The 21,112-nt window shown below is 49.8% G+C and overlaps 4 non-coding genes and 2 pseudogenes across 4 annotated transcripts; all 6 read right to left on the reverse strand.

Annotated features, from left to right (window-relative positions):
• Positions 1-1,989: 1,989 nt before the first annotated feature.
• LOC115161660 (U5 spliceosomal RNA) lies at positions 1,990-2,106 on the reverse strand. The gene has a single exon (XR_003869356.1). It is a non-coding gene; the product is annotated as a U5 spliceosomal RNA (small nuclear RNA).
• A 596-nt stretch (positions 2,107-2,702) lies between these two features.
• On the reverse strand, positions 2,703-2,887 carry LOC115161595 (U2 spliceosomal RNA). The gene has a single exon (XR_003869304.1). It is a non-coding gene; the product is annotated as a U2 spliceosomal RNA (small nuclear RNA).
• A 7,108-nt stretch (positions 2,888-9,995) lies between these two features.
• On the reverse strand, positions 9,996-10,112 carry LOC115161662 (U5 spliceosomal RNA). Its single transcript, XR_003869358.1, has one exon. It is a non-coding gene; the product is annotated as a U5 spliceosomal RNA (small nuclear RNA).
• Positions 10,113-10,909: 797 nt separating this feature from the next.
• On the reverse strand, positions 10,910-11,077 carry LOC115161585 (uncharacterized; annotated as a pseudogene).
• A 5,719-nt stretch (positions 11,078-16,796) lies between these two features.
• LOC115161663 (U5 spliceosomal RNA) lies at positions 16,797-16,913 on the reverse strand. The gene has a single exon (XR_003869359.1). It is a non-coding gene; the product is annotated as a U5 spliceosomal RNA (small nuclear RNA).
• A 639-nt stretch (positions 16,914-17,552) lies between these two features.
• Positions 17,553-17,732, reverse strand: LOC115161546 (uncharacterized; annotated as a pseudogene).
• Positions 17,733-21,112: the final 3,380 nt, after the last annotated feature.

The following is a 21,112-nucleotide window of genomic DNA, read 5'->3' on the forward strand; positions in this document are numbered from 1 at the left end:
ATCCTTCACCTGGACCAAGGGCCCCTTCACATTGCAGTACCTGCCCAGCCATACTGCAACGTCCTCCGGCTGTACGGTTTCGTTATACATACGGATAATAACGGTTTTAATGCTATTATCCGTCAGCTTGGTCACCGCAAACATTGCTGTGAGGGACCCCTGGATGTTCAGGGAGTTCTGGAGTTGCCCCCAGAACTCCCGCAGGAAGCTGGCGTTGGCAAAGCTGACATTGAAGCCCTTCCCATAGGGAAGGGCTAAGATGCAGTTTACCTGCGCGGGGTGGAAACCGAGCTCTTTCTGGAGGAATTTTCTGGAGAAATCCAATCGGGATAACTCCATTATTTTCCCTCCCTTCTCCTTTAAAAGGAGGCGCACTGCATGGTGCCTCCTCATGCCAACCTGTGCTGCTGACATGATGGAGGCCCACTCCCTTTACAGCCCAACACCAGTGAAAAGGGGGGGGGGGGAAGGGGAAAAGGGGAGGGGAAAGGAAGGAAGGGGGGCGGGGGGAGGGAGAGGGTGTTGGGAAAAAGGGAAGGAGTGAAAGACAACCGAGGGAGCTGGCAGGCTCAGGTAGACTAAGCTAACAGGGCCTACCAGCACCACGGAACACACAACAAACTATCTAGCACAGCACCAAACTAATCTTATTGACAATGGGAAAGGACACTAGGAGGGGAATTTTTTGGTTTTATATTTTCCACAGGGGGGAGGGCACAAAAGGGAGAGACAAAAATAAACCACACAAACAAACTAAAGGCTAGAATGCTAGCAGGCCACACCAGCAGGCCAGGCTAGGCCTACCAGCTGGCAGGCCCACCAGCCAAGAGGCCTCAAAACAAAAAACCAACAAGGCACACAAACCAAGAGGGAAGACAACCTAGGGGGTAAGACTAACAAAACAAATTAATTAAAGTAAAAGGGAAGTGAAGGGATGACAACAACAAAAGGACAAACTGACTAAACAACACCTACCAAACATGAGGGACAAGAAGGCTAGCAGGCCTCACCAGCCGGCCAGGCTAGGCTAACCAGCCAGCAGGCTAGCTAGCAAAATGTCCCCCAGTTGGCAACACAAACAACAAGAAACTGAACAAAAGGAAATTTGGGGGATAAACTAAGGGTACAAGGTGGATGGGAACAAAGAAAAAACAGTCAAACAATGCCTGCCACGCCTAAGGGGCCAGGAGGCTTGCAGACCAGGCTAAGCTAAAGCTAGCAGGCCGACAAGCCAGAAAGCCACCCCAGCTAGCAGACAACACACAACTGAAGACAATGGGAGGAGCTAAGGAGGGGACTATAGGATACACGGGGGAGGAGAGATGCAAAACAGGACAAGCAGGGGAAAACACAAAATAAATTTAATAACTAAAGAAAAAGGACCAGAGGGCCTTTAAACTCACCCTACAGGTGCTGGTGCACCTGTAGTCCACCACCAAGACCACCACCTAACCCAGGACAAAGAATAAACAAAGGTGAGACAAAAAACAACAATAATGACAATAAATGATGATTTAACAAAAATAAATAGCACAATTTTCCCGGGCGCCCTCCGGCCTGTGATCGCTTCTCTGATCAAGTGCAGCACTGGCAAGGTAACTACACTTGATCTGAGCCAAAAGGCCGAGAAGCGATAACCCACAAATTGACCCCTGCACCCGCCGGGCCCCCGGGGGTCTCGGCAGACCTCAGCGGTTTGGCAAAAGTTGTCTCCTCCCCACCCGACGCTTCCCTGGTGACAGGCGGGTGTTTTTTTTAACAAGTCGCTAATGCGTCTTTAAGTCACTAGCTCTTTAAGCCTAGTGCGACTATTTGTTCAAAGCCCGGAAAACACGTCAGTCGTCGTCGGGCTTGAACTCAATTGCCCGAGCGACTACTTTGAGTGGAAAAATACGCCGGTCGGTCGGTCGGTCAGCCGGCTTCAAGTCAAACGCCTGAGCAAAAAGTCTCGGCGTCATCTCTGTCAATTTCTCTTGAAACAAGATACCGGGCTCTGCCAGAAGCAAAGCCCTTCCAAAAATATGTTGAACTCGTAAGTGTTCCTCTCCACGGAAGTCTTTAGTAAAAGGCGAAAGGCTTGTGCGTAATGAAGAGAAACCAGAGTCGTATGGAAGTCAGAGGTCGGGGCCCGAGACACACACTGTGCACTCTAGGCCGGGTGCCCGCGGGTGGTTCCCGAACCCACTCTTCCAAGTTTGAGGGCTGTGGGTAAAAATTCACAGACAGACAGACAATCCTGGTGAAGTGATTGTATTTTTTGGGGGGGTCAAAAACAGAGACAGACAGACAGACAGACAGACAGACAGACAGACAGACAGACAGACAGACAGACAGACAGACAGACAATCCTGGTGAAGTGATTGTATTTTTTGGGGGGTCAAAAACAGAGAGAGACAGACAGACAGACAGACAGACAGACAGAATCCTGGTGAAGTGATTGTATTTTTTGGGGGGGTCAAAAACAGAGACAGACAGACAGACACACACACACACAGAGACACACACACACACACACACACACACACAATCCTGGCCAATGTTTTTTTTTTTTTTAAGTAAAATGGCGGGAAAACGGGGGACCCCATGAAGGGGGCTTCGCCCTTGTTTCAGTTTGGATGATTCTTCTTTTTTCATTCCTTCTCTTCTTCTGCTAGCTGTTTTACATAGCTTTGTGTATTTCTTTTTCCTTGACAATGGGAGAAAAGTGTTGCACCGTTCCCGGAGGTACTGCAATACCGGGTCGATGCGTGGAGCGGACGGAGCATGCCCCATTTCAGACTCCCTGTTCGAAAAATCCATTTAATATGTAGTCCCCCGATTGGGGACGTATCAGATATTAAACTGATAAGAACAGATTTTTTTAGATTTTTTTGAAAAAAGAATTTATTACAATCAATACCATTCATACCATACAAATCAAAATTTTCATTCAAACTAAATTAATCATGGTATTTTTAGTTCTAAAAACAAACGAAAACCCAAACAAAAACTCAGGGGAGCATCATCCCTCCCCGTCATCCTAAACACTACCTTTCCCTATCTTCCCGTCCCTAATCTAAAATAACCCCAGCCCTAAACCCCCTTTCCACCTTTCCCGGGCAGCGTGCTGCCCCCACTTCCTCTCCTCCCTCTTCATCCTCCCTCTCAAATCTCCTTCCACCCTCCTCACTATTCCTTCCACCCCCCAATCATTCCCTGTCTTGAAACCTGTTGGGGATCTTATCCCGATCTTATCCCGGTATTGGGATTCATTGTCATGTGACCATGGCGGGTAATTCAAAACTGCAAGAATAATCATTTCAAATACTCAAATAATCAACTATTTTCCTCCATTTGAAAGATACACATCTCCTAAATCTAACCACGCTGTCCGATTTTCAAAGAGGCTTTACGGAGAATGCATAAAGTTAGGTTATGTTAGGAGAGTACATTGACAATAGCTGTGTGTAATGTTTAGCCAATTCAAAGAAGGGCATCAACAGACAGAAAACTAGCTAGAATTATGCACTTACCTTTGACAATCTGCATCAGATGACACTCATAGGACATTATGTTATACAATACATGCATTTTTTGTTCCATCAAGTTCATATTTATATCCAAAAACAGCATTTACAGTCGCGGTGAAATTCAGAATTTTTTTCGGCTCGAATGCTCCCAGTGAATCCAGCATTACAAATCACGGAATTACTATTCGAAAACATTGGTAAATTATAATATTGTCATTCAAAGAATAATATATTATCATCTCGTAATTGCTACCGAATGGCCAGATCTCAAAATAACTTTACTGGGAAATCACATTTTGAAATAAACGGGGTACTATGCTAAGAACAATAAGCTAAGCTATACAGTTAGCATCATCTAATATCGATAATAACATTGTAAATATCCCCTTACCTTTTGATTATCTCCATCAGAAGGCACTGCCAGGGATCCCAGGTCCAGAACAAATGTGGTTTCTTTTGACAAAGTTCATAATTTATGTCCAAATAACACCAAATAGTTAGCGTTCAGTAGGCTCCCACAAAACGTGGTGGGGGGGGTGTAAAGTCACGCCGAAAAGCTAAAAAAAACCGAGTAAATAATCTATTTACGTTCGTTCAAACAAGTCAAACGTTGTTTAGCATTAATCTTTTGGTCCATTTTTAACGTGAAACATCAGTAAACATCAGTAATATTTTCACACAACCTATCAAGTGTCTAGATAAACGATTATGACAAACACACTCTTCTCAGATTTATGCGCAGGTGCAAAAAATGAAGTGATGACGTGTCAACTTCCCTGCATTCTAATTCGGTCTGTATTCATCACAGATGATCCAAACAACTTTATAAAGATCGTTGACATCTAGTGGAAGCCGTAGGAGTTGCGAACTGAATCCTTTCTCACTATGGTATCTATAAAACAATGACACTAAATAGTACAGTCACAAAATTCACATTTTTTTTTAAATCTATTTTTCACAGGTTTTTGCCTGCAATATGAGTTTTGTTATACTTACAGACACCATTCAAACTGTTTTAGAAAATTCAGAGTGTTTTCTATCCAAACCTGAACAATAATATGCATATTCTAGCTTCTGAGTTGGTGTAGGAGGCAGGTAAAAATGGGCACATATTTTTTCCAAAATTCTCAATACTGCCCCCTAGCCCAAACAGGCTAGCTGCCTGGCTTCCCACAGCCCCCGCTTAAAGAGGATCATGAGAAGCCAGAGCAGAAACCTATCCCTATCCGTTCCCCTCGCTCCCCTTACACCTCTCTCTAACCTAGCCCACGTCAAAACAAAATCCCCTCTAACCCTTCCTAACAACACCCGTGCCTTCGCCCATACTACTCCGGCAATGGCACAGTCCCAAAAGACATGGCGCACAGTCTCCTCCATGCCACAAGAAAGTCTTGGGCAGGTGGGGGATCGCGCCAAGATATGCCGGTACATGGTGGAGCGTACCGGCAAACACTTGTGGAGGCTCAACCAATTCAGGTCCTTGAGCCTGTTGTCCAGACCCCGCGCCTGCACTCCTTCCCAGACCACTGCCGGGATGCCAACCACAGGTGCTGGACTTACTGCCCGTCTGACCTCCTTGTACAGGTGCCTGTGATCTAAACCTACTCGGGCGACTTCAACCTCGGGGTGCGCACTCAGCCACTTGGCCGCATGGCCAAAGTGCCACGGCAGCTGTTCCGCCCGAGGACCCGTGTTAGACCACACCATTACGCTTCTCGCCTGATACGAGAAGAACACCCGCAGGAAGTAACCGGACGGGTGTAGTACTGGCTGAGCAAGCTCCGCTAACAGAAAAGAAACAAAAATTGCGTCCAGCTTGAGGGGGAGATGTGGTACCCCCTACCTCCCTCCCCGATGGGACAGATCATGCGTGCCCTGGCGACCCACTCGTACCTGCCACCCCACATGAACTGAAACACTAGCCTCACTAGAGGCCTAATCAGACAAGCCGGCAATGGGTAGATGTACGCCAAGTACAATAGAGATGGCAATACATCCACCTTGAGAACCAGGACCTTGCCCAAAAAGGAGAAAGACCTAGCCCTCCACATTGCTAGCTTCCTCTGTACCACTGCGATGCCCATGTTCCAGTTCAGCGTCGCTGAACCGGAGGTCTCAAAATGGACCACAAGTATCCTCAGGGCCCGTTACAGAGAGATAACCCTCCGGGCACATCCGTCCTACCACTCCATCTTCCGAAAAACTTAACGGAAGACTTCGCGTGGTTAAGAACCGCTCCCGACGCTCGGGTGAAGTCCCCAATGATGGCAAGGGACCTTGTCAGGCACGAGTCCTTGCAAAGCAGCAAGGAGGTGTCGTCGGCGTACTGTGTCAACTTGACACGGAGACCGCCACTTCCAGGTATCAGCAAGCCCTCCACCCCTGTGTCTGCCCTAATGGCAGCCCCCAGAGGCTCCATGTACAGAACGAAGAGGAGAGCCGAGAGCGGGCATCCCTGCCTGACCCCAGACGAGAGGTCAAAAACGTCACCTAAGTGACTGTTAACGCTAACCCGGCACCCCGCCCCGACATATAAAGTACGGATCCATCCTATAAACTTTTCCCCAAATCCTAATCTACCTAACACCCTGAATAGAAAGGATCTATTCACGCGATCAAAGGCTTTCGCCTGATCTAGCGCTGCTACCATTAAAGGCAGCCCCCTATCTTCTACCCAAGCGATGGAGTCCCTGATCAACTGTAGGTTCCACCTAATAGAGCGTCCCTCTACCCCACACGTCTGATCCTCGTGGACGACGTAGGGAAGGGCTGTGCGCAACCGATCTGCTAAGACCTTTGCTAAGAGCTTATAGTCTACACACAGCATAGTCAACGGCCGCCAGTTGCCAAGGTCAGTTGCTTCCCCCTTCTTATACAGAAGTGACAGCACACCGACAGCCATTGATCCCCCCGGGACCCCCGTCTCAAGGATGGCCTTCAAGACTTCGAGGACCACTGGTCCAAGTATACCCCAAAACTTGAGGTAAAAACTCGGCCGGCAGCCCATCCATCCCAGGCACCTTCCCTTTTCCCATCCTCCTGAGAGCACTCTCAACCTCCTCTAGGGAGATCTGAGCCTCCATCACATCTCTAATGTCCTCCGGCAATCGCCGGGACACGTGTTCTAAAAACACATTTCCCTGCTCTACATCTATTTCCCTTTCCTTAAATAAACCTCGGAAATGATCAGTTGTCACCCTGACCATTTCCTCCGGTTTTCTCACTATACTACCATCTTCTTTCCTCACCCCGTTCATTATCTTCCTACTCTGTCTGGCCCTAACCGACTTAAAGAACATAGCGGAACAAGTCTCATTATGTTCTAAAAAGCCATTATGCGAACGCTCCAGGAAAGCTCGAGCCTTCCGCTCCTGCAGCTCCCTGAGCTGTGCCTTCAGGGCTGTGGATCTCTCCCAGTCAATCGACCCGCCGAGGTTGCCTGCCTCGTACTCGAGTTCAATCAACCTTTGGATACGATCCACCTCCCTCCTTTCCTCCCTTTTAGTCCTCTTACAATATCCTATTATAAAGGCCCTAATCCTTACTTTAACTAAATCCCACCACTCTAACACCCCCTCGCACATGGACCGGAGGCCTTCAAGCCCCCGAAAGAAACCAAAAAAGGCGGCGACGAAAGCTTGCTCCTCCAGCACATCCCTATCTAATTTCCAGTACCCCCTACCGAAGAGGCAAACTGGCGACCCCACCTGCAGGAGCACCCCGTCGTGATCTGAGAAGAACACAGGCAACAGCCGCCCAGACAACTGACCCAAAGACCTAGATAGGAAAATATAGTCGAGCCTCCGCGCAACCCCCCGAGAGTTGCGCCATGTGGGACCAGCCATTGTCGGAGTAGAGTGCAGACCTCCATCAACCAGACCATGGCAAGCCATTAGCCCGGTGATGGCGCCTGCACTACTATCACCCACTAACCCTAAATCTATATTGAAATCCCCTCCTATCACCAAGTGCCTATTTGTGACACACAGAGGCGCCAGACAGTCCACCATCTCCCTCCTGTCTGCCGCCACCTGTGGCCCATACACCCCAATTAATCTATATCTACCCTCCCTATATGTTACATCTAACCCCAACGCCCTCCCTTGCATTATGCAAAAAGTGCTCTCTATTTTAACCTCCCTATTACCACACAAAATCCCTACTCCTGTTGAGTGCACCCCGCCTATACCCCAATACGATTCTCCCTTATCCCACTCCTTCCTAAATCTATTTACGTCCCCTCCATCCCTCAGGTGAACCTCCTGTAAAAAACAGAAATCAAACCCCACACCCTCTAAATAACTAAAAACCGCCCTCCTTTTAACAAAATCCCTTAAACCCCTTACATTTAAACTAAGAAAAGTAACAGAAATATTCATTATAAAATAAAAACAAAGAAACCTTCACCCCCAAAACACAAAAATAAAAGAGGAGGCTCACCCGATGCTCCCCTGCTCTATCTCATCCAGCGGGGACGTCCTCTCCTCTCCTGGCGTCGCCCCCTCTTCCTCCATCTCCCCAATCCAGGATGCGGGAATGGTGTTGGGCACCCGAGTGCCCTGCACCCCGGATTGGTCACCCAACTCCTCCATTTCCCCTTCCCCACTGCTTACTGGGCAGAAAAAAAGGGGCCCTGTATCACTGAAAGGGGGCTGCGACTCCCCAGGCGGCCTCTCCTGAGCCCCACCTGGGTTATCCAGTTCCCCCAGCAGACCAGAGTCCAGGGAAGCCAATGAGGTTTCTGGGGCATCTCCCGCCTTACCCCCCTTTTCCCCCATTGCTCTCTTGGCCTCACCCTCCCCCCCGCTCTCCTTCTTGCCTTCCTTGTAGCTCCTCTTCGCTTTCCTCTTCGGTGTTGGCGGCAAAAGAGAGACATCGCCCCCCCTCCCCGCCAGCTTCTCTACCATGCCCCTCATCTACTCCACCAGGGCACTCGACATTTCACTGTCCCCCCACTCCTTCCCACCTTCCCCCCTCTCCAAATCCCCCTCTGGGCCTTCCTTCTTGTCCTTCTCCACCTCCTCTCCCACTGCTGTCGCCGTCTCCTTCCTCGCCGCTCCCTTGACTCCGTCCTCTTCCTTCCCCTTCTCCCCATCTTCTCCGACCTTCTCTCTCCTCTGCCCCTCTCCTCTCGGGGCCGCCGTCTCCTCCCTTGGTGTCTGTCCATCTGGGCACGCTCCGGTTTCCTGGTTTTCTTTTCCTCCTCTTCCCCCATCCCCTGCTCTCCCTCCAGCTGCAGACGCGTATGACCTGTGACGAGCCGGGCATTCCCGCCAAAGGTGCGCAGACGAGCCACACCCGTGGCACGCCTTGGGCTCGTCACAGTCCCTGGCCTCGTGCTCACCCGATCCGCAGAATCTGCACTTCCTAGTGCTGCACGAGGCCACGGTATGACCGTAGGCCATACAGCGCCTGCAGAAAGGAGGCTGACGGGCGTAAAATAACGTCCCCCTGTCAGCCCCCAGGGAGAACATTGCAGGAGGATGGAGGAAGCCACCCAAACCCTTAGGGTCCTCCCTGAGCAAAGCCTGGAATCCCCTCCTCCCATTCCAGAAGCCCAGGGAGTCCCTGAGGAGCCTTGCTGAGGACACCTTGTCCATATACCTCCCGAGGAATGCCCTCACCTCCTCATCCTTCACATGCGGGTTGTAGATGTTTACTGTCACCACCCTGAAGTTGCTCCTTGCAAGGCTGGAAACTTCATAATGGGCCATCGGTTTATCTCCTCCCACTTCTCTCACCCTCTTCAAGACCTCGTCATGTTTCAACTCTGTGTAGAAGGTCACGTCAAATGCTCCTTCCATCGGGTTCCCCTGGAGGCAAAAAACGCCCTTTACTGACAGCTTCAACACTCCCATTAGGATTGTTCTTCCAAAGGTCTCTCTCCCAGACGGCTCCTTCTCCTTGTCTCTCCATGCAAACCGAATAGTATTCGCCAGTCCCATCCCTGGGACTGATCTGCTCGATGAAATGTGCGCCATCTTCTCTTGGATACTTGTGTTTTCAAAAAAAAGTTTGAAAAAAATTTCCAAACAAAAACTTATCGCCCTCCTACCTCCGACCTTTTGACTCAGCGAGCTCTGGGGCACCTCGGTACCAAGCTTGATCTGAGCCAAAAGGCCGAGAAGCGATAACCCACAAATTGACCCCTGCACCCGCCGGGCCCCCGGGGGTCTCGGCAGACCTCAGCGGTTTGGCAAAAGTTGTCTCCTCCCCACCCGACGCTTCCCTGGTGACAGGCGGGTGTTTTTTTTAACAAGTCGCTAATGCGTCTTTAAGTCACTAGCTCTTTAAGCCTAGTGCGACTATTTGTTCAAAGCCCGGAAAACACGTCAGTCGTCGTCGGGCTTGAACTCAATTGCCCGAGCGACTACTTTGAGTGGAAAAATACGCCGGTCGGTCGGTCGGTCAGCCGGCTTCAAGTCAAACGCCTGAGCAAAAAGTCTCGGCGTCATCTCTGTCAATTTCTCTTGAAACAAGATACCGGGCTCTGCCAGAAGCAAAGCCCTTCCAAAAATATGTTGAACTCGTAAGTGTTCCTCTCCACGGAAGTCTTTAGTAAAAGGCGAAAGGCTTGTGCGTAATGAAGAGAAACCAGAGTCGTATGGAAGTCAGAGGTCGGGGCCCGAGACACACACTGTGCACTCTAGGCCGGGTGCCCGCGGGTGGTTCCCGAACCCACTCTTCCAAGTTTGAGGGCTGTGGGTAAAAATTCACAGACAGACAGACAATCCTGGTGAAGTGATTGTATTTTTTGGGGGGGTCAAAAACAGAGACAGACAGACAGACAGACAGACAGACAGACAGACAGACAGACAGACAGACAGACAATCCTGGTGAAGTGATTGTATTTTTTGGGGGGTCAAAAACAGAGAGAGACAGACAGACAGACAATCCTGGTGAAGTGATTGTATTTTTTGGAGGGTCAAAAACAGAGAGAGACAGACAGACAGACAGACAGACAGACAGACAGACAGACAGACAGACAGACAGACAGACAGACAGACAATCCTGGTGAAGTGATTGTATTTTTTGGGGGGGTCAAAAACAGAGACAGACAGACAGACACACACACACACACAGACACACACACACACACACACACACACACACACAGAGACACACACACACACACACAGACACACACACACACACACACACACACAGACAGAGACACACACACACAGACACACACAGACACACACACACACACACACACAATCCTGGCCAATGTTTTTTTTTTTTTTTTTTAAGTAAAATGGCGGGAAAACGGGGGACCCCATGAAGGGGGCTTCGCCCTTGTTTCAGTTTGGATGATTCTTCTTTTTTCATTCCTTCTCTTCTTCTGCTAGCTGTTTTACATAGCTTTGTGTATTTCTTTTTCCTTGACAATGAGAGAAAAGTGTTGCACCGTTCCCGGAGGTACTGCAATACCGGGTCGATGCGTGGAGCGGATGGAGCAAGCCCCATTTCCGACTCCCTGTTCGAAAAATCCATTTAATATGTAGTCCCCCGATGGGGGACATATCAGATATTAAACTGATAAGAACAGATTTAGAAAAAATAATTTATTACGTTCAATACCATTCATACTTTACAAAATCATATTTTCCTTTCAAACTCAAATAATGGTATTTTGATTTATAAAACACAACAAAAACCCCAAAACAAAACTCAGGGGAGCATCATCCCTCCCCGTCATCCTACACTCTAACTTTCCCTATCTCCCCGTCCCTAATCTAAAATAACCCCAGCCCTAATCCCCCCTTCCATCTCTCCCGGGCAGCATGCTGCCCCCACTTCCTCTCCTCCCTCTTCATCCTCCCCCTCAGATCTCCTTCCACCCTCCTCACTATGCCTTCCACCCCACAATCTCTCCCTGTCTTAACCATGTTCTGCCTGGCTTCACACAGCCCCCGCTTAAAGAGGCTCATGAGAAGCCAGAGCAGAAACCTATCCCTATCCGTCCCCCTCGCTCTCCCTACACCTCTCTCTAGCCTAGCCCACGTCAATACAAAATCCCCTCTTACCCTTCCTAACAACACCCGTGCCTTTGCCCATACTACTCCGGCAATGGCACAGTCCCAAAAGACATGACGCACAGTCTCCTCCCTGCCACAAGAAGGTCTTGGGCAGGTGGGGGATCGCGCCAAGCTATGCCGGTACATGGTGGAGCGTACCGGCAAACACTTGTGGAGGCTCAACCAATTCAGGTCCTTGAGCCTGTTGTCTAGACCCCGCGCCTGCACTCCTTCCCAGACCACCGCCGGGATGCCCACTACAGGTGCCGGACTTACTGCCCGTCTGACCTCCTCGTACAGGTGCCTGTGATCTAAACCTACTCGGGCAACTTCAACCTCGGGGTGCGCACGCAGCCACTTGGCCGCATGGCCAAAGTGCCACGGCAGCTGTTCCGCCCGAGGACCCGTGTTAGACCACACCATTACGCTTCTCGCCTGATACGAGAAGAACACCCGCAGGAGGTAACCGGACGGGTGTAGTACTGGCTGAGCAAGCTCCGTCAACAGAAACGAAACAAAAATGGCGTCCAGCTTGAGGGGGAGATGTGGTACCCCCCTACCTCCCTCCCCGATGGGACAGATCATGCGTGCCCTGGCGACCCACTCGTACCTGCCACCCCACATGAACTGAAACACCAGCCTCACTAGATGCCTCCTCAGACAAGCCGGCAATGGATAGATGTACGCCAAGTACAATAGAGATGGCAATACATCCACCTTGAGAACCAGGACCTTGCCTAAAAAGGACAACGACCTAGCCCTCCACATCGCCAGCTTCTTCTGTACCACTGCGATGCCCATGTTCCAGTTCAGCGTCGCTGAGCCGGAGGTCTCAAAATGGACCCCGAGTATCCTCAGGGCCCCGTTACAGAGGGATAACCCTCCGGGCACATCCGTCCTACCACTCCATCTTCCGAAAAATTTAACGGAAGACTTCGCGTGGTTAAGAACCGCCCCCGACGCTCGGGTGAAATCCCCAATAATGGCAAGGGACCTTGTCAGGCACGAGTCCTTGCAAAGCAGCAAGGATGTGTCGTCGGCGTACTGTGTCAACTTGACACGGAGACCGCCACTTCCAGGGATCAGCAAGCCCTCCACCCCTGTGTCTGCCCTAATGGCAGCCCCCAGAGGCTCCATGTACAGAACGAAGAGGAGAGCCGAGAGCGGGCATCCCTGCCTGACCCCAGACGAGAGGTCAAAAACGTCACCTAAGTGACTGTTTACGCTAACTCGGCACCCCGCTCCGACATATAATGTACGGATCCATCCTATAAACTTCTCCCCAAATCCTAACCTACCTAACACCCTGAATAGAAAGGATCTATTCACGCGATCAAAGGCTTTCGCCTGATCTAGCGCTGCTACCATTAAAGGCAGCCCCCTATCTTCTACCCAAGCGATGGAGTCCCTGATCAACTGTAGGTTCCATCTGATCGAGCGACCCTCTACCCCGCACGTCTGATCCTCATGGACGACGTAGGGAAGGGCTGTGCGCAACCGGTCTGCTAAAACCTTTGCAAGTAGCTTGTAATCTACGCACAGCATGGTCAACGGCCGCCAGTTGCCAAGGTCAGTTGCTTCCCCCTTCTTATAAAGAAGTGACAGCACCCCGACAACCATTGATCCCCCCGGGACCCCCGTCTCAAGGATGGCCTTCAAGGCTTCGAGGACCACTGGTCCAAGTATACCCCAAAACTTGAGGTAAAACTCGGCCGGCAGCCCATCCATCCCAGGCACCTTCCCTTTTCCCATCCTCCTGAGAGCGCTCTCAACCTCCTCGAGGGAGATCTGAGCCTCCATCACATCTCTAATGTCCTCCGGCAATCGCCGGGACAAGTGTTCTAAAAACACATTTCCCTGCTCTACATCTATTACCCTCTCTTTAAATAAACCTCGGTAATGATCAGTTGTTACCCTGACCATTTCCTCCGGTTTTCTAACTATGCTACCATCTTCTTTCCTCACCCCATGCATTATCTTCCTACTCTGTCTGCCCTTAACCGACTTAAAGAACATAGCGGAACAAGTCTCATTATGTTCTAGAAAGCCATTATGCGCCCGCTCCAGGAAAGCTCGAGCCTTCCGCTCCTGCAGCTCCCTGAGCTGCGCCTTCAGGTCAGTGGATCTCTCCCAGTCAATCGACCCGCCGAGGTTGCCTGCCTCGTACTCGAGTTCGAGCAACCTTTGGATACGATCCACCTCCCTCCTTTCCTCCCTTTTTTTCCTCCTGCAATATCCTATTATAAAGGCCCTAATCCTTACCTTAACTAAATCCCACCACTCTAACACCCCCTCACACATGGACCGGAGGCCTTCAAGCCCCCGAAAGAAACCAAAAAAGGTGTCAACGAAAGCTTGCTCCTCCAGCACATCCCGATCTAATTTCCAGTACCCCCTACCGAAGAGGCAGACTGGCGACCCCACCTGCAGGAGCACCCCGTCGTGATCTGAAAAGAACACAGGCAACAGCCGCCCAGACAACTGACCCAAAGACCTGGATACAAAAATGTAGTCGAGCCTCCGCGCAACCCCCCGGGAGTTGCGCCATGTGGGACCAGCCATTGTCGGAGTAGTGTGCAGGCCTCCATCAACCAGACCATGGCAAGCCATTAGCCCGGTGATGGAGCCTGCACTACTATCCCTCACTAACCCTAAATCTATGTTAAAATCCCCACCTATCACCAAGTGCCTATTTGTAACACACAGGGGCGCCAGACAGTCCACCATCTCCCTCCTGTCTGCCGCCACCTGTGGCCCATACACCACCACTAACCTATACCTACTATCCCTAAAAGTGACATCCACCCCCAACACCCTCCCCTGCATTACAACAAAGGATCCCTCCACCTTCACCTCCCTATTCCCAAACAAAATCCCCACCCCTGTAGAATGCACCCCACCTATACCCCAAACTGACTCCCCCTTATCCCACTCCCTACTAAACCTGATGACATCCCCTCCATCCCTCAGGTGAACCTCCTGTAAAAAGCAAACATCAAAACCCACCCCCTCCAAAAAACTAAAAACCGCCCTCCTCTTAACAAAATCCCTCAAACCCCTTACATTTAAACTAAAAATATTAACAGAAAATGTCATTTAAAATTAAAACCCTACATCAACGAATTGAAACCCCAAAATAACAAAACAACAGGAGACTCACCCGATGCTCCCCTGCTTCTTCTCATCCGGAGGGGACGTCTTCTCCTCTCCTGACGTCCCCCCGTCCTCCATCTCTCCAACCCAGTATGCAGGCATGGTGTTAGGCCTTGGAGTGCCCTGCATCCTGGGTTCCCCACCAACACCCTCCGTTCCTCTCTCCCTGTAGGCTTCTGGACTGAGGTCGAGAGCAGGGGACCCCATCTCCCCAAGCAGGAGTTGAGATCCCCCCTCAGACTCCCAGCCCAGCGCCACGTCCTGGGAGTCACCCTCCACCAGACGTTGAGGGTCCGAGGAAAACAGCGAGGACAAGGCCTTTCCTCCCTCCCCCATCACACGCTTGGCCATCCCCTCCACACCCCCCTCCCTCTCACTGCATTCCGGGCCCCCCCTCTTCCCTTTCTTCTTTGTCGTTGAAGGCGTTGGAGGCAGCGGAGAGACACCACTCCCCCTCCCCGCCAGCTCCTCCACCATCCCCCTCATCTCTTCAATGAGGGCGCTCGACATACAGTCCCCCCACTCCTTCACTCCTCCTCTCTTCTCTGCTCCTTCTTCTGGTCCCATCTCCTCCATTTCCGTCACCGTTCCCTCCTCCACCTCCGCTCTCTCTACTGTCCCAGTCTCCTTCTTCTCCTCTCCTTCACCTCCTTCCACCTCCTTCCCCTCCTCTCCTTTTGTTCCAGCCTTCTTTTGTCCTTGCCTCTCACCTCTCGCCGCCTCCTTCCTCCCGTCCTTCTCCTTCCGTGCAGTCTTTTCCCCTGTGCCATTACCTTCATCCGGGCCCTTACTTTCCTTTCTCCCCCCATCCCCCGTTCCCCCTCCAGCTGCAGACGCGTATGACCTCTGACGAGCCGGGCACTCACGCCACAGGTGTGCTGACGAGCCACACCCGTGGCAAGCCTTGGGCTCGTCACAATCCTTGGCCTCGTGCTCTCCCGACCCACAGAACTTGCATTTTCTGGTGTTGCACGAGGCCAGGATATGACCGTAGGCCATACAACGCCTGCAGAACGGAGCTGACGGGCATAAAACAATGTCCCCCTGTCAGCCCCCAGGGAGAACATCGCCGGAGGATGGAGGTAGCCACCCAAACCCTTCGGGTCCTCCCTGAGAAGGACCTGGAACCCTCTCCTCCCGTTCCAGAATCCCAGGGAGTCCCTGAGGTGCCTTACTGAGGAGACGTTGTCCACATATCTCCCCAGAAAGGCCCTCACCTCCTCATCCTTCACATGCGGGTTATACATGGTGACGGTGACCACCCTGAAATTGTTCTTTGCCAGGCTGGTCACCTCGTAATGGCACAGGGGTATTGTTCCTTCCGCTTCCTTTACCTTCTTAATAATTCCATCATGTTTTTCCTCCTTGTGGAACGTCACGTCGTACGCCCTCTCCATCGGATTCCCTTGGAGGCAGAGAACATCTTTCACCTCAATCTTGAGGCACCCCATCAGTATGGTCCTCCCGAAAGTTTCTCTCCCCCATGGCTCCACGTCCTTGTCCTTCCAGGCAAATCTCAAGGTATTTGCCATACCAATCCCCGGCACCGACCTGGTCTGCTTTTGCTGGGCCATCTTGGAAAAAGCTCTCTTCACAAAGAAGCCAAACAACAAAAAAGAAAATCGGGAAAAAAAACCCAATCCTGGTGTGAAAAAAATTCTCCTCCCTCCTGCCTTCCTTCGACCTTCTGGCTCAGCGGGCTTTGGGGCACCTCGGTACCAAGCTTGATCTGAGCCAAAAGGCCGAGAAGCGATAACCCACAAATTGACCCCTGCACCCGCCGGGCCCCCGGGGGTCTCGGCAGACCTCAGCGGTTTGGCAAAAGTTGTCTCCTCCCCACCCGACGCTTCCCTGGTGACAGGCGGGTGTTTTTTTTTAACAAGTCGCTAATGCGTCTTTAAGTCACTAGCTCTTTAAGCCTAGTGCGACTATTTGTTCAAAGCCCGGAAAACACGTCAGTCGTCGTCGGGCTTGAACTCAATTGCCCGAGCGACTACTTTGAGTGGAAAAATACGCCGGTCGGTCGGTCGGTCGGTCAGCCGGCTTCAAGTCAAACGCCTGAGCAAAAAGTCTCGCCGTCATCTCTGTCAATTTCTCTTGAAACAAGATACCGGGCTCTGCCAGAAGCAAAGCCCTTCCAAAAATATGTTGAACTCGTAAGTGTTCCTCTCCACGGAAGTCTTTAGTAAAAGGCGAAAGGCTTGTGCGTAATGAAGAGAAACCAGAGTCGTATGGAAGTCAGAGGTCGGGGCCCGAGACACACACTGTGCACTCTAGGCCGGGTGCCCGCGGGTGGTTCCCGAACCCACTCTTCCAAGTTTGAGGGCTGTGGGTAAAAATTCACAGACAGACAGACAATCCTGGTGAAGTGATTGTATTTTTTGGGGGGGTCAAAAACAGAGACAGACAGACAGACAGACAGACAGACAGACAGACAGACAGACAATCCTGGTGAAGTGATTGTATTTTTTGGGGGGTCAAAAACAGAGAGAGACAGACAGACAATCCTGGTGAAGTGATTGTATTTTTTGGGGGGTCAAAAACAGAGAGAGACAGACAGACAGACAGACAGACAGACAATCCTGGTGAAGTGATTGTATTTTTTGGGGGGGTCAAAAACAGAGACAGACAGACAGACACACACACACACAGAGACACACACACACACACACACACACACACACACAATCCTGGCCAATGTTTTTTTTTTTTTTTTTTTTTAGTAAAATGGCGGGAAAACGGGGGACCCCATGAAGGGGGCTTCGCCCTTGTTTCAGTTTGGATGATTCTTCTTTTTTCATTCCTTCTCTTCTTCTGCTAGCTGTTTTACATAGCTTTGTGTATTTCTTTTTCCTTGACAATGAGAGAAAAGTGTTGCACCGTTCCCGGAGGTACTGCAATACCGGGTCGATGCGTGGAGCGGACGGAGCAAGCCCCATTTCCGACTCCCTGTTCGAAAAATCCATTTAATATGTAGTCCCCCGATGGGGGACATATCAGATATTAAACTGATAAGAACAGATTTTTTTTTTTTTTTAGAAAAAATAATTTATTACATTCAATGCCATTCATTCTTACAAAATCATACATTCATTCAAATTCAAATCATACTGGCATTTTTAAATTATAATGTAATCCAAAACAAAAAACTCAGGGGAGCATCGTCCCTCCCCGTCATCCTACACACTAACTTTCCCTATCTCCCCTTCCCTAATCTAAAATAACCCCAGCCCTAATCCCCCCTTCCATCTCTCCCGGGCAGCATGCTGCCCCCACTTCGTCTCCTCCCTCTTCATCCTCCCTCTCAAATCTCCTTCCACCCTCCTCACTATTCCTTCCACCCCCCAATCTCTCCCTGTCGTGACCATGTTCTGCCTGGCTTCCCACAGCCCCCGCTTAAAGAGGCTCATGAGAAGCCAGAGCAGAAACCTATCCCTATCCGTCCCCCTCGCTCTCCCTACTCCTCTCTCTAGCCTAGCCCATGTCAATACAAAATCACCTCTAACCCTTCCTAACAACACCCGTGCCTTCGCCCATACTACTCCGGCAATGGCACAGTCCCAAAAGACATGACGCACAGTCTCCTCCCTGCCACAAGAAGGTCTTGGGCAGGTGGGGGATCGCGCCAAGCTATGCCGGTACATGGTGGAGCGCACCGGCAAACACTTGTGGAGGCTCAACCAATTCAGGTCCTTGAGCCTGTTGTCTAGACCCCGCGCCTGCACTCCTTCCCAGACCACTGCCGGGATGCCCACCACAGGTGCCGGACTTACTGCCCGTCTGACCTCCTCGTACAGGTGCCTGTGATCTAAACCTACTCGGGCAATTTCAACCTCGGGGTGCGCACGCAACCACTTGGCCGCATGGCCAAAGTGCCACGGCAGCTGTTCCGCCCGAGGACCCGTGTTAGACCACACCATTACGCTTCTCGCCTGATACGAGAAGAACACCCGCAGGAGGTAACCGGACGGGTGTAGTACTGGCTGAGCAAGCTCCGTCAACAGAAAAGAAACAAAAATTGCATCCAGCTTGAGGGGGAGATGTGGTACCCCCCTACCTCCCTCCCCGATGGGACAGATCATGCGTGCCCTGGCGACCCACTCGTACCTGCCACCCCACATGAACTGAAACACCAGCCTCACTAGATGCCTCCTCATACAAGCCGGCAATGGGTAGATGTACGCCAAGTACAATAGAGATGGCAATACATCCACCTTGAGAACCAGGACCTTGCCCAAAAAGGACAAAGACCTAGCCTTCCACATCGCTAGCTTCCTCTGTACCACTGCGATGCCCATGTTCCAGTTCAGCGTCGCTGAGCCGGAGTTCTCAAAATGGACCCCGAGAATCCTCAGGGCCCCGTTACAGAGAGATAACCCTCCGGGCACATCCGTCCTACCACTCCATCTTCCGAAAAACTTAACGGAAGACTTCGCGTGGTTAAGTACTGCCCCCGACGCTCGGGTGAAGTCCCCAATAATGGTAAGGGATTACCCCCCTGATTTGGACAAAATAACATGGCAACATATTGGCATAGCACGAATCATACACACGATTGAAATAACCACCCAAATCGGCCCATCTCCGGGCCAATCATATGGCAATTTTCCGATGGCAATTGCCAATTGTAACACCCCAAATTTCCTTTAGATGGCGAGCGTGCTCCACCTTGGTTTTTCATACAGCAAATGATACCCAATTCTTACCCAAGTCTCAGATTTTGATAAAATGATATTTTTTTTGAAAACGTAGTATCTTGTAAAAAAGTGGTTTCTGGACCGTTTTTCGAAATTTTTTCGATTGTTATGTCAATTACACATGTATAAGAGCTGTATGAACATGCTTCTGACGTTTTTTATTGATGTCGTTTTTTGGGTTGCTTTTGCTTGTGCGCAAGGCATATGATTTGTGCATTTTGAATATGATTTCATAGGAAAAAAGTGACTTTTTTTTTTTCATTTTTTTTGCAAAATGACATATCCAATGCTTTTTTTTGTCACTTGTGGAAGTATTGCAAGTGCCAAATTACAGCAAATATCCAAAAGATAGCTAGAGCTCTCCGCAGTGAATTTTCATATTGCAAATGTAACACAATTCAAGTCCCAAGTGTCAAATTTTGAAAAAATGACATATTTTTTGAAAACTTTTCAACCCTAAAAAAGTGGTTTCTGGACCGTTTTTCGAATTCTTTTTGATTTTTATGTCAATTACACATGTATAAGAGCTGTATGGACATACTTTTGACATATTTTATTGACATAATTTTTTGGGTTGTTTTTGCTTGTGCATAAGGCATTTGGAATATGTTTTGTGCATTTGGAATATGATTTCATAGGAAGTCAAAAGTGACATATTTGCTTGTGCATAAGGCATATGATTTGTGCATTTGGAATATGATTTCATAGGAAGTCAAAAGTCACATATTTATATTTTTTGCCAAATGCCATTAGAAATGTGCAAATTAAATGTCCAATTCTTTTTTTGTCAATTATACATGTATGAAAGTATTGAATGTGCCAAATCAGTATGTTTGTCCGTTTGCCATGTACGATCATAGGAAGTCGGTTTCCAAACCCAAAAGTCAGTGAACCATGTTCCAAATGGCATTTATACTGCCCAAATGATATATATCCCTATGTTGAGCCATCAATCAACGCAGATGGTCTACTTGTCATGTATGATGAGGGAGAAGTGGGACTCTGTTGCTTTTAACATTTTTAACGAATTTGACATGCTCAGAATGCATAATTGACTGGCCCGATGATCTCGGGATGGCCGTGCAGTGACTGTGGTTCCTCTCCATCGCTCGTTGTGTTGATTTCATCATGTCAACTTTGGTGATATTTTTTGCTGTTGAATCATCTTGCAAATGCGCGTTACATTTGCAATATTGCGCGTTACGTTTGCAATATGATTCAATGGGCATTTAGCATCACAAATTTAGGCATGCTCAAAAATACTGCAGAAATGCATTATTGACTGGCTCGATGAACTCGGGATGGCCGGGCAGTGACTGTGGTTCCTCTCCATTGCTCGTCACCCAGCAGTCAGCGTCCATCAGTCAATTAGATGTCATTTTGACACCAAACTGATAGCATCTGACACCAAATCCACTTTTTCCAACTCGTATAGAAGCCAACTATCACATATGTCAGAGAAGGCCCATAATTCACAGTGCTTTCAATTTTAACCATAAAAAAACCTAAAACACATAGTTACGTTATAGCTGCGGGTCCAGCTCTGACATTATGTGTAGGCCTATGTGAGGCGACCCCGAATCCCAAGTTTCGGCTCGATAGGTCATTCGGTGCCCGAGCAATGGCCTAATTGGTGCTGAAAATCCACTTTTTCAGGGCGTTACTACGGGGCCCCTGAATGAGCTATCGGACAGAGACATTGGGGTCCGTCTCTATGGGCCGAGGCGGTTTC

This window comes from Salmo trutta, chromosome 24 (assembly GCF_901001165.1).
Source record: "Salmo trutta chromosome 24, fSalTru1.1, whole genome shotgun sequence".
NCBI classification, from domain to species: Eukaryota; Metazoa; Chordata; class Actinopteri; order Salmoniformes; family Salmonidae; genus Salmo; species Salmo trutta.